Source organism: Camarhynchus parvulus, chromosome 5 (genome assembly GCF_901933205.1).
Source record: "Camarhynchus parvulus chromosome 5, STF_HiC, whole genome shotgun sequence".
NCBI lineage: Eukaryota > Metazoa > Chordata > Aves > Passeriformes > Thraupidae > Camarhynchus > Camarhynchus parvulus.
The window spans coordinates 6,055,562-6,069,599 of record NC_044575.1 but is presented as its reverse complement, the minus strand read 5'-3'; the positions used below and the strand labels follow the sequence as shown (position 1 = coordinate 6,069,599).

The following is a 14,038-nucleotide window of genomic DNA, read 5'->3' as shown; positions in this document are numbered from 1 at the left end:
GTGGCTGTGCTGGACGTCCTTGTTGTGATCCTTGCCCCTGCCTGCCGGGCTCTGCCTTAAGCAGATTTACTCAGCTGACCTTTTAACCTGCTGGAGATGATCAGAGCTCTGCCCTAAGAGCTGCCAGACCAGACAGGGTGGCCCTGCCAGGCAAGGTAAAGGAGCCAGCACCTAAGTGCAGCTGCCCCAGCAGCAAGAATTTGGGCTGGAAGGGGCCTGTGCAAAGCTGTCAACTCCTGTTTTTGGAAAGCAAGGATGCTCTCTGCCTGGTGCTGCGCTGACCTGAAAATACCGAGGTGAACTGTTCATGTCTTGCCATACCCTGCCTGCCAAGATGCCTTGGGTGAATGGGCTCTGCAAAGGTTGATTCACAATTAGTTGATATGCTGGATATTAGGAATCCAATGAAGTGCTGCCTTCTGCACTTTTTTCTAGCAATCTCCCTTAGACTCTGTTTATATATTCATGGGCAACATGTGGGTTGTAGCAGCCAACTCAACATTTGTAACTTCCCGCTGTCCCAGATGAAGCAGCACACATTCAGTGGGTCAGAAGCCCCTTTTTATCCTGTTTTTTGTCCCTTTGGATTGGTTTCTTTTTGGATCCTTCATTTGCATGAAGGTTTAAGGCGCTTGATTGGCCCATTACAGTTCTGTCCACTTTACTTAGGTGTATTGAGTACCCTATTTCTTATAACTACCCTTTTAACCCCTTTTACAATATAATAACCAAACTAACAGTACATGCTTAGCAATCTAGCAGCTATTTTACAACAGTTTTTAACCTATTTTTAACAAACTTGTACCTCTCTGCAATTTTTTTAGTCTTTTATGCCAACCCATGGCATCTTTTTTTCCAGTGAAGAAAAGAGGATTCTAGCACTAATAGCTTGTCCTGTCAATCACAGAAAGCTGGGAATAAACTATTCTGGATGTCGTTGACTTATGCATTGGGGTATCTGGTAAGCAAATCCTTGGTTACCAAGGCTTTTGAGGTTTTTCTGTGTGTTACCTTGTGCTGCTCCCCCAGGCAGGGCACTGGTTGTGCTCTCTGGTAGGATTGGTGGTCAGCAAAGGGCAGAGGTGGAAGAGCCCCTGCTGTGTGTGGTGGAGGGAGGCAGAATTCTGATCATGGAGAACAGATAAACCATCAAATGAAATGCAGAAAAAGTTTCTCCTGTGGAAGGCTCCGCGTCATTAGTGGCAGCAGGAGCGCTGGAATATGTGCTCCCAAGCCAAATCACTGTAATGTTGCCTGGATCTGTGTGTGTGTGGTTTCAAACAGGCAGTTTGAGGTAGCAGGTTAATCTGCCTAGAGAGGAGCCCATTTCCCGCAGGCACAGCCTGCTCTGTATGATGGGCCCAGTTTGGAAGGAATTGCCTGAAGTTGATAGCATCCGTGGAGCAGTTGTGCTCAGTCTGGCTTTGGTGGGAACAGGAGGGCTGAGAGCCCTGCCCAGCTGCACCAGGAGCAGCACCAAGGGGACAGGGGTGTTCCCAGCCTGTGCTGGGATAGTCTGTGCTGCACACAGGAGGTGCTGGAGGATTTGAACTTGATGTGCTTCATGGTGCTCTGCGCTGGCAGCAATGAGGGCAGGGGTAAAACCTCTCATGTTGTACCTTAAGGAAATGGGCTGACTCAGTGACTGTTGCAGTCACTTCCAGACTTCCTTTCATAAGGTTTTCTGATTTAGAAATGCATTATGGAAATACCTGGCATATGAGCTTTTTTTTTTGTTTTTTGTTTTTTTTACTCTGGTTACTGATGTGAGCGTTTTCTTTGAAGTAGTATATACCTGTGGTGTAACTTGCACACAAAATAAAGCACTGTTTCTTGAAAATTTTGTTTCTAGAGCTGATATTAATATCCTTTAATCTTCACCTGAGATTTAGTTTTTCTGTTGACTCAATTTTTTTTTTCCCCTTGGTGCGGGTGAGCTCACAGTATGTAAATTGTATCCTTTTGGACCTGGTGTGCCAACTGTCCCAAACTTTTTTTTATGCAGTATATCACTGACTTGTTCTCTTTGGTACTGCAAGTAGCAGTACCAAGCAATTGTTGGGGAGGATAAAATATATTTAAAAAATCCCTATCTGGGTAGAAAAGCTGAGTTTTTGTGCTGTTTTCATGTGTTTGTGACCTCAGAGCCCGTGTAGTGAGCTCTAAGGATGTCCTTCTTTTGAAAGACACTGCAACAAAGCCTGTTCTGTGCATATGGCTTTTGGGGCACTGCTCGTGTTGGTATTTAATCATACTGGGAATACAGTATTAGGGCATTAGCCAACTCCTTATTCCTGGTAAACTAAACCTTGATAACTGGAGCATAGATAAAGATCTGGTTACACATTTCAGTGAAATAAAAGCAATACTGTTTACCTGCATGCAGAAGAGAGGGAGAAATCTGTACTAATATAGAAACAGAATGAAGTCTGAGCCAACATAAGGTCTTGGGCTCAGTAACAAAATGTTTAAAAAAAAATCATATTTGTAAAGTGGAGAACTAAACAGTGTTTCTTATGTGTGGATAGTTTAGATTCACACATTTTTCCCTCCATCCTTTCTTTGAAGGTCAGTTCTCTGTTCTCCTTCTTGGTCTCTATAAATTGGGGAATACTAAAGCTCTTTGAACTATATATTAAGGAACTGTAATAAAGAAACATCTTCGGTGTCTTCAGTTGGTCTGCTTTGTGTAGGTACATTGGATGAATGGATTCTGTGTTTCCTGATCAGCAGTTGGATAAGAACTTTCAATGTTCTGACCATCCCCATTCCCCAGTCCCTGCTCTTGGCAGAGCAGGCACAGTGAGGGAGGAATGTGATGCCCAGGGGATCAGCTAAAGCAAAACCAACTTGACCCAAGACGTTTTCTGCGAACCACTTGCCTTCCTAAATTGTTGTTTTCTCTAACAAAGCCAGTTCTAATCAGCACCTTGGGTACTGGGCACTCTGTGAACCCAGAACCAGTTAATCCCTTCCCTTTTTGAAAATTACAGGCTCTTTGAGAGTTGGGGCACCAAAGCAGCTTTAGCTCTGTCTTCCTGTAGCTGTAGGGAGAAATGTGATGCCTCTTATCTCCTCTGCCCTGAAAACACCACGCTCAAGTGAGCACCGTGCAGTCACACATGGCAGCATTTCAGGATCCCCAGTCAGCTGTGGCTGCTCCACATAACCTCATGGCAATAAATGGGAATGAAGTGGCAGTGCTGCCTCAAAACTTCCTGGGTCTGTGTGGCATACTTGTGATGTTTCTGCACTTACACAGGCCCAGCTCTTTAAATGCCCTGTTCACGTTGCCTGTCAGGTATGTGTGTTGATGCTGGCCACAGATGCATGCTTTCACTGAGAGATTTTGGCTCTTCTGTGCAGTAAAAGGAATGTTAGGACTAGATGACAGTAAGAAAAGGAACCTTTTAGAAAACAATCCACATTGTCCGTTGCCTTGTCACTTCAAAAGTGCATTCTTGCATTCTACAATGTCTGCCCACTTACATGCAGTGAAATACAGGTGCATGATAAAGTAAGTTTTCCAAATGAATGGATGACTAATGAAGAGCATGATGATAACATCTACATATTACAGCACAGGTCATTCAGTTGGGGAGGTGACTGGAAGCAAATGGCCATTGTTGCATAAAAACTTCAATAGAGAAGGTGCAACCTCTGACCTTCAATACAGATAGGACTTATGTAGAGAAAATCTTTAGGCAGTGTGATGAACAATTACGATTAAGAAGTGGTTTTTTTGGTATTTCACAGTTTCCAGTAAACTTTGCTGTGCTGGAGAAGATGAATCATAATGTAATCATGACTGTATCTCAGCTTGCCTTGTGAAAACAGTGATGCATTTGCCATCCCTCCTGTTGCTGGTTAATGATGTTCTGCCCTCAGAGTTGTTTTTTTTTTTAATTTCTTGATAGGACTACTTCCTAGCATATTACTCCCATGGGTCTCTTTTTTGTTTTTTCTTTTTCTGGTGGATCTCCCAAAACTAATATTTTAGGATGTATTTTATAGCTTGACCAGGAGGATTTTTCTGCAGCAGAAATGGATTATGTTTTTGTAACTCTCTTGGCATCTTCATTTGGGTTTTTTTTATACTTTGTTTTTCTTCATTTTTCGGGAAGTCTGGGCAGAGGGAGGGTAGAAATTGTCCTGCACATTTTCTTCCAAAAATACTGTTTCTACTTTCAGAAACTATGTCTTTTCCAATCTCTTATGGTAACTGTGGGTCCAGTTTACAAGGACAAAAAACATAGAACAGATACAAAACTAACACAGTAGCTTTCTTTCTGTTTTTGTCTTTTTATGTAAATACTCCTTGGAGCAGAGTTTTGTGTTTAACATAATCTTCTGGTTTCCCATCACCCTCTGGCTGACTTGTGTGGATGCAGCTTCTCAGTTCTCCACTGCCATTCAATGGCTGGTTTTTGGTGTTTGTTTTTTGGAATTGGCATTTCTGTACCCAAGGAACCTCATTTATAACTCAAAACTGCTTTTGGGCATCTTTGATTCTTTAACTATGAGGTTTCCATGGATTTCAGTGTGACTGATAACATTAATGCCCCAGTAAAACACAGGAAGAACTGTGTAATACCTTGTGTTGAAAAAAGAATAAAATTACAGTAATGGAAAATGGAATGTGTTGATTCCTAAAAATGTGTGTGTACGCATATGAAATATTGCCCAGAATGTTTCATTTCTTTGATCATTGGCAAAGCAATCCTGTCTGTGTTTTCAGTGGATTAATCCTCGCTACTGATCTGGAAGTCTGATGTCTACAGATGAGGGCAGCTCTGCCAAATGAATTACTGTGGACTGGAGCCCTCAGGGTCTTGCAGCCCCAGTGCCAGCTGTTTATTCCTCTTGGGTAATTGCCACAGCCCCAGTAACCAGAGGGACACATCCTGGAGAGCAGAGATCTACAGATCCATGCTTGGAGAGATGATCTGAAATACACTCCTGAGAGCTTTTGGCAGAAATCTATGAAAACTAATGCTGGTGCTGTTCTTTCTGCCCCAAGACATAACCTGGAGTGTTTGCTTCAGCACAGCCATAATTTCATATTTTTGCTTCAAAAGACCCTGAACAAATATTAATTTCCTTTCTCACAGAAATCCTGAGGAGAAACAAAGGACAGCCTTGCTTTGGCATCCAGTGTTCTCTGAGGGCCCTTTCTGGTGTCTCCAGCAGATATTTTTGGGCAGCTCTCAGAGAAGCAGCATTGCTGCTCTTTTTTGCTTTCTGGGTTGGGGGAGATCAGTGAGGGGACAGACAGGTGTATATGGGCATCAGGTGGCTTCAAGGATTCCAGGCTGGTGACACTCTTTGTCCCTTGCTCCCTGCTGGGGTCCACCAGAAATGAGGTGGCCCCTCCTGGGCTCTGGCAGTGTCACGTTGCTGTGTCAGCTCATGGCCTGTCATGCTGCCCCATCCTTCTGCATTATTCCTATTCTCCAAGTGCCATAAACCAGCATCATTTCTGTGATTGCTGACTAAGAGAGTCTGCTTTTTACTGCTTCATGTGTTTGTTTTCTTTTGTGGTGCATTTACCTCTGTAATTATGTCCCCATGCATAAAGGGAATGCTGTAGTAGAGGAACTGCTGCCGAATGTGGCTCAGTTTTGTTGGTATAACTTTATATATAGCAGAGATTTTGCTGACAGGGCTCTGTCAGCTGCAGGGTATGCTTTTATTTGTCTTCCTCATGGTCACAGTTGTGCCATCAAAGCTTTGCCTGTGACCTGAGGGTGAGGAACAGAGAGGAGGACACAGGGCTGTGAGAGAAGTGGGATGTTGAAGTTCCCACTGGCAGCTGGGCAGGAGTGGTGCCAGAGTTCCCTCTCCATCATCCTCTTGTGTCATCCATGCCTGCTCAGTGTGTCTGGCCCTGCCATCTCCCTGCTGCTGTGATTTTGGGAATGGAAAATAGGGTATTACTTGCTCTCCAAGTTAGTCTGGCTCAATGTTCCAAACATCCTTTTGAAAGTAAAAAATCTTGTGCTGATCAAAGGACAACCAGCACTGCCTATTCTGCGATTACTATCTATGTTCTAGCTTGTGAGCTTGAAATTATAAGTGTCACTGTAGAGAAAGAAAGGCAGGAGTTTCAAAGAGCTTAAATTGTTTTCACTGAGACTACATCCATAACATCTTTCTAGCTTAAATAACAGGTGCTTTTTCTTAAGAGTATGCTTTCTTTTTCTTAAGAGGTAGGCTGATGTTACCCTTCTGGTATACTGTCTTCCTTTGTTCTTGTGATCCTAACCTAGGAAAACATCAGCATAAACTTTCTACTGTTGTTTATATTGTGTTTCTCATCTACTACAACAGAGCTGAAAAATGTTCTTCCTCATAACCAGTCTAAACAAGAGTCAGGTTTTAATATCTTGTTTATGCATAGCATTAACCCCAAATGACTGTGGTAGAATCATCTACAGTTACCTTTGAAGATGTAAACTATATGGAAACTTGGGACTTTGCAGCAGAGCTTTTAGCAGGCCTGTAAAAAACAATTTTTAAGTACTTACTGTAACCTGCACAGAATAAGAATTGAGCTAGAGACATTTCTCCTTAAAACCATTGGACTTGAAGGTTTAGAGTTATAATTTCCACTGGTGTATCTACAACAACATTGCTTTAAAATAAAAAATAAAAAGAAAATTTCTTTATTTTAGAATTCATTCTTCAGAAATTATGGTATGACTGATAAGTAGATGAGTAGTTTGAGTATAAGCTGCATACAAAATGATGTATTGTCGTTCATTTGAAAAATCTGTGCCTTTGCTTTGCAAAATGAGTATCTGAGGGTTTTAGTGATGTTTACAGGACAGAGCTTCTTGTGCAGGCATCAGAACAGTGAGAGGCCTGTGGCTGCCAGTCCTCTGTGGGATTTATCTGAAAGCTGGCGAGTGCTGTGTCCTTGTGCCCAGCAGAGGGTCTGGGGGTGCACATGTGGCCCCTGGGGCAGCCTCCCACGCTTTCCCCCTGCCAGCACCGTGCGTTTCTGTGAGTGGGGACACATGCAAGCTGCTGTCTGCCTTACGGGGCTGATCTCACTTTGCTTGTCCTTGTCTTAGTGCAGTCCCACAGCAAAGCTCAGATTGGTAACATCAAGAAACAAACCCGACTATTTTTAAAGCTTCCAGCTTTAAAATGTGTGGAATGTGACTCAGTCTGTGTTGTGGCAGATAAAACCCTACAGATAGGTCATTTTATTTTATGCTTCCTGTGAACAAATCTAAAATACCCAGTGCCAAGCCGTAGTGCTCTTGTGCACATTTCCAGCTCTTTCCACATTTCCAAACTTTAGCTGTGTTTAATCGTGGGTGCTCCCAGCTGCAGCAGGTTAAACGGGCACAGCAGCACTTGCTGCAAGGCCTGTGTTTGAAATGTCTCATATAACCACTGCAAAACGAGCTGATAGCGCACATGGTAACCTTGTAAGTTCACAGGCACACAGTGTCTCAGCAGGAGCTGTTTGGAATTCCATACTTGGCCCGAAAAGTTATTTTGCAGGGGTTCCGTGGAAGTTGGCTTTTTATAAAAATACAGAAGAGTAATCTGGCTGATTAGAGAGACAGTTTGTCAGGCTTTGTTCAGAGGCAGCTTCCCTTCACTGATGTTTGGTTTGTGGTAGGACTGTGCATCTGAAGGAATGGGTTGTCTGTTTGTAGCCAGCACAAAACTAGTATTTCAGGCCAACATGCTTTTAACTACTTTTATAAGCAAAGCAAATGAGAGCTTCACTTGTTACCAGAATTACATACAATTCTTTTTTCCTTTTATGTCATTTTTAGGACAACATGCAAAGAAACCAAACCACCAAAAAGCTGTGTTTCCTCCAGATAGAAATGTTTACATTTAAAATGGTCTCCACACAAACAAAGTGCATCACAATAGAAACTAAACTGAAAGACTCAGGAAGTTTTGTAACAGAGCCAGTTTCACTTGCAAACTTCACATTTTATGATGGTATTGATCTCTTAGACAGTAAGCTGCATACAAAATGATGTATTGTCAGGGAAAGGGGCAGCAGAAATATTCTACTTTAAACTGATGATGAGAAAGGGCTGGAGTAGATGACTGCTGTGATTGCTGCAGTCGTTGTTGTTTCTAACCTTAAGCCAACAATAAATGTATTGTATCCTGCATGCCAAACTGGAGTCTCAATAAAAGAATTTATTCTTGGTAAACATGGCAGAATTAGGGTTGGATTGAAAGTGGAATCAGGATTAGTGGTATTGAGTGCTGGGAATTGAATCCTTTTTTGATCTCCCCAAGGAACATGTTCTCAAGTATTAGAAGCAGTGCATTAAGGGACTAAGGAAGAACTTAAGTGCTTCAATTTTGAATTAAATTAGGGTTGTTCTCATTCCAGTGGGACACATAAGCCAAAAGAGGGTTTGAATTTTTGTTGGTAGTACCTTGAGACCTTGCTGACAAGCAATTTGCATGGTGCTGCTGTCAAAAAGTTATGTTATTTTCCTGTAATGACTGATATATGTCAGCTTTACTGCTTGCTCAGCTTGCTGCCGAGAGACTCCATGTGCAGATGTAAACCAGCTCCATACATCCATCTTACTAGAGATGCTTAGTGGAATTGCCCTGACAGTGGAGCTGCTTTTTTCAGTATTCTCAAGATCGTGTGCAGTAGCAGAGCTTGTTTTGCTGACAGGAAATATCAGCCAGGACTGGAGCCATTAGTTTTCCTATGGATACATGTGTGCATGTGCCATTGCTGTAACTTCTGCTTTCTCCCTGCCTCTTTTGCCCTGCTTTCCTTTTAGTTGTAACAAGATCTTCACTTTCTTCTTGGGCAGCCACCAGGCATGAGCAGCACTTCTCAGCTTTCCTTATCTGACATTCCTGTTGGCCCTGGCTGGAGGCACAAAGGAGGCAGGAATAACTTCTGACGGTGGAGGGGCCATTGGAATGGAACCCTTCTTCTTCCCAGTGTACTTTGTGTCCTCCAGAGATTCCTGCAATGCCATGGGAAGCTGTGTGCAAGGCCAAGTTCTTGTGTATGCTTAATGCATCATGCAGGGGACCTAAAATGGCAATTCTTGTGTCTAACCCACAGATGCTTCAGTTCTGACTTAAAAGAACTGTTTGTGCAGCCTATTTCTTGCTCTCTCATTCTTTTCCTTTCACTGACCCAAATTTTTATTGGGCTCTGCATCACTTCAGTGAAGTTTAAAATAAAATGCATTTTATTTTTGGATTGTGCTACTAGAGGAAGTTTAAAAGTTACTTTAAAAAGCATGGTTTGCAGTTTCAGCATCAATACTCACCTTGATGAGATTTTTGGCTCTATATTTCATCCCTAGAGTGATCTATATGATGAAGGAAGTAAAAGGATAAATTATAATACTCTAAGAACTCAAGTACTTTGCCAAACACTGTTAATTTTTCTGCTACAGGTAAGCAGTTAATGCATTGCCTCTTAAGTCTTTGAGACATTTACAGAACAGGAAACTTATAATTATAGGCAAGAATGACCCTGTTGAACTCCTTATCCTTATTGCATTGCTTCTAGTGAGTTATATGCAATACTGCAGTGAAATACCAGTGACTCCTCAGAAAGAAATGCATACTTTTCCATCAGCTGCATATACTTAGAGCACCATCTTCAGCTCTGTCATCTGTCAACACAGTGTTCATGCCAAAATAAAAAAAAAGGAGAAATTAAGTGGTGTTTCCAGCAATCCAGAAACCTTAGTAACCAGAGTCTCCTGTCTCATCCTGCTTTTTTGACCACAAAATGTTACGTTTTTGGAGAATATGACCTCTGACACAGCAAGGAGAAATGCTTCACTAGTGAGCAAATGTCTACTGAGATGCCACTCCTCAGTTTTTCAGTATGGGCAAGAAGGGAGTGTGTTGGAAGTTCCTGAGGAGAAGATTTTGTGCCCAGAAAAAATAGTCTCAGTGGTGTTGGAGAAGGGAGGTTTTATGGCTGGAGATAGTCCTGCCTGTCCTCCCCAGTGGAAAGGCAGAAGAAGGCTAGGCCAGGCTTGTGTGTGTGCAGCACCTACTTCCACTCCATGCTAAAAATGATTTTGTCCCTTCCCTTTGCCTGCAGTGGGTCCTGCCTTGTCCCTGCTGTTATCAGCACTACCTCATGCTTGCTTTTCTTCTTTGCTTGGTTCAGATACTGCTCTCCTCTCTTAGCACTGCTCTTCCCCCACTTCTCTGCTGGATGGCAACAGCTGAGGCCATAAAACTCCAGTCTCTGGGAGCAGAAAAAGGCACTGAGTTAAGAGCTGGTGATCACATGCTCTAACCAGTTATGCCAAGAGTTACCTTTCAAAGATATTTGTGTTTTACGGACGCAACCGTCTTGGGGTGAGCTAATAAAGCAGTGGAGAGGAAGCACTGTTTCATAGCTGTGGTGTCAGCAAAGCCTCTGGTAGGTGTGAGGGAGGCAGCAGAACGTGAGTTTCTGGTGACAGAGTATTGTATTTGGAGTGTGCCCCGTGGCAGGAAGGAATGATGAATCTGACTCCATGTTCTCAGAAGGCTAATTTATTATTTTATGATACTATATTATATTAAAAAATATTATACTAAACTATACTAAAGAATACAGAAAGGATACTTACAGAAAGCTAAAAAGATAATAATGAAAACTCGTGACTCTTTCCAGAGCCCCGACACAGCTTGGCACTGATTGGCCAAAGAGTCAAAACAACTCACAGCAGAATCCAATGAAACAATCGCCTGTGGGGAAGCGATATCCAAACACATTCCACATGTGGGCACAGCAGAGGACAAGCAAATGAGATAAGAATTTGTTTTCCTTTTTCTCTGAGGCTTCTCAGCTTCCCAGGCAAAGATCCTGGGTGAAGGGGTTTTTCAGAGAATGTGAATGGCACAGCAGAGGAGAGCATGTGTGGCTGCTGCTCGCTCCCTCAGCAATGTGGCCTCAGTGGGGTGTGCTGCTCCCTGAGAAGCCACTTGGAATTATTTTGAGAGAAAAGGAAAATGAATACTTCTCTATTAGAGAAATATCTCAGGCAAGTATAGATGTTGGGTAAAGTAAGTGTTCAGCCTTGATTTTAATTATTTTTTTAAGTGGGCCTCAAATCCTGAGGCGTGTGCACACCGAGCCGTTCAAGCCTCATGAAACACACCTTGTGCTGTGTTTCATGGTTGATCCCTGCCTTTCCTGTGGAACTTTTGGATCTGTTGGTCCTTTTTGGACCGACCTAAACCCTTTGTGTGCTCTGCATTCCCAAAGGCGGCCCCATTGAGGGGAAGGCCAGGCCTCCCTCGTACCTGTGTGGTATTTTTATGGTCCTCCGTGGCAGGAAGGAAATGATGAATCTGACTCCATGTTCTTAGAAGGCTAATTTATTATTTTGTGGTATTATATTATGTTGAAGAATACTAAACTATACTAAAGAATAGTGAAGGGATACTTACAGAAGACTTAACAAGATACTAGTGATAAAACGACTCTCGCCAGAGTCCTGACACAGCTGGACCATGATTGGTCATTAACTAAAAACAATTCGCATGTTGGATAAGCAATCTCCAGCCACATTCTAAAGCAGCAAAACACATGAGTAGCAAATCAGATAAGTATTGTTTTCATTTTTCTCCGAGGCTTCTCAGCTTCCCAGGAGAAGAAGTCCTAACAAAGAGGATTTTTCAAAAAATATGATGGTAACACACCTGCCCTGGGCTGGCAAAGGCAGGCTCCCTCCTGCTGACACACAGCTCTTGGGGCTTTGATCATTAATCATTGAGTGCTTCAACCCGGGAAAGTGCCCCAGGAATGCAATGGGAGTTCATGGCACTCAGCTGCTTGAAAAATTAGATCTTCTGAAAGGCGGGGCATGTAAAGCGTTTGTGCTTTTACCTCACAAAGCTCTGTAGAAGAGGGCATGAAACGCACTATAAATGAAGTATTCAGAGGGGAAAACAAAAATTTCCTGATTGTTCTTGGCACCAAACATTTAATCATGACATTTGGTCTTAGAAAATGTACAAACTCTCAACATTGCCAATTCATTTTACCCACAAACCCACAACAGACTGATGATGTGCATACAAAGGTTATTTATTTTGAGCACAGACAGGGAATGTGAGTATTCCAAATGCTTCCTTATATCTCCCTGTGGGATCTCTTTAATAAGTTGCATAATATTTTTCTGTATTAGAGGATGGTAAGACAGACATGGTGGGGCTCTTCTTTGCTTAAATACGCTGGTTATGTTTTCTTTTTTTTTCTTTGAAGGAAATGCAAGCAGAGAATGAATAGTTTGTGAACAGTGTTAGACTGAGAAGCATGACTTCAAAGGCCTTTCTAACAATTTATTCTGAAACTATCAGCCAACAGATGACGTTCCAAGTAAAATAACTAATTATGTGGGAAGTTAGGCAAGAGTTGATTTAGTTTTTGGTTTCTTGGACTGGCAGATAATTCTTTAATAGTAAGAAAAAGAATACATGACTTAAATTTCTGAACTTGAGTCCAGGTAAACCTTCTTCTGAGGACAAGTTTATACATAACCTGTAACAATATTCTTGGAAAATGTGAAAGCCACTTGGATACTTTCTGTGGACCTTGGCTGACTCTAAGATGCTCCCCATTGATGAAGAACAAGGTTAAAGAAGGATAAGGGAGTGCCGCAATGAAAGTATTTTAGTTCTTTGAAACTTGTGTTAATTTAGAATAGCATTGCTCTTGCAGAATGTAAGGGTATTTATCTGGAATATCAGGCACAGTCTGACAGTAATCATGTTACTAGGAAAAGCCAGTGGGGCTTAACAGGCCAAACATCATTACTTTATATCATCAGCACATGACAAGGTGAGACTCCAAACACATAACTTCAGCACGGAACATGTGGAGACGTGGAGATAAAATTCCTTTCTATGCGCTAGAGCACCAAACCCTTTCTCATTTTGGCAAGAGTTTTAGAAAAGGGGGGCTCTCTGTGATGACTTGTTTTCTGGTTCCTTTAGTTCTGGTGTAACTCGTGATGATGTTTCTGCTTAGCCTGTTATGTACATTCGCTTGTGGCAAATGATTGTGCCAATTCTAAATTGCTCTGGGTAAGCTGCACCCTTGGCCCTAACTTGTGCAACAGCAAAAAAAAAAAAATCCATCAAACCATGTTGACTTTTGGCTGCAGGTTTCCATGAATTCTTAAGACCAAAATATCACTTGCTTTTATATAAATTCTGCTTGGGGAAAAAAATCTGGACTTCTGGGGTTTGTACATCAGTTATCTAGGACTGAACAAAAAAAAAATTTAAATCATCAAGCTTTCAGTGAAGCTGGTTCTTCTTGTAGCAGTAGGCTTGAGTTAGCAGGGTTTTTATAACAGTCTTTGTGAGTATAAGTCATGACAGCATGAATGTTTTATGTTTGTTTGTGACACTACAGTATCACTACTAACTTTTTGTGCCTGCTTGTCTAGTGTAAGAGCCTGAATGACGGATGTGGGACTCCAGGGGCTCTCCAAAATGCAGTTTATTGTATCCATTGTTACAGCAGTCCAGGGTCATGGGGGACAGAGCTGTGCCTACAGCTGTCAGCTCCAGCTGCACCCTTAGTTTAGGTTACAATGCATTCTATACTTTTCTTTGCTGAGCATCTTAATACAGTAGAACCAATCTATACCTTAACTTTTATCTATAGTCTATCATAACTACTATAATTACCATATTCATGTTACTGTTCTCCAATCACTAAAAGTTAGTACATTACAGTTTAAGCTAGAAGATGCTTTTCAGTTTTCTTGCAGTGGGAAATTCTGAGGCCCTTTTTCTACTGCAGCATTTGCTGCCTTGTGTGCCTGTGCTATCTTTCTGCTTGGTAACAACATCTTCTTGTTTGAGGTGGGTTTATCCTTTGCTCTAAGCTGTAAAAACCCCTTCTAACTAACACACCCTTTGCCTCCTTGGTTAGCCAGTAAGAGTGGCTCAGCAATTCTTTTCTTCTATATCAAAACTTGCTTCCATCTCTATTCTTTCATCAGACTCTACATTTAAAAATCTTTCTGCTAAGCATACATACCTGTGAGAC

The 14,038-nt window shown here is 42.0% G+C and overlaps 1 protein-coding gene across 3 annotated transcripts in view; it reads left to right on the top strand.

Moving 5' to 3' along the window:
- Window positions 1-14,038, top strand: part of MICAL2 (microtubule associated monooxygenase, calponin and LIM domain containing 2) — an 80,245-nt gene that overhangs the window by 10,825 nt on the left and 55,382 nt on the right. The gene's annotated exons all lie outside the window — the stretch shown is intronic.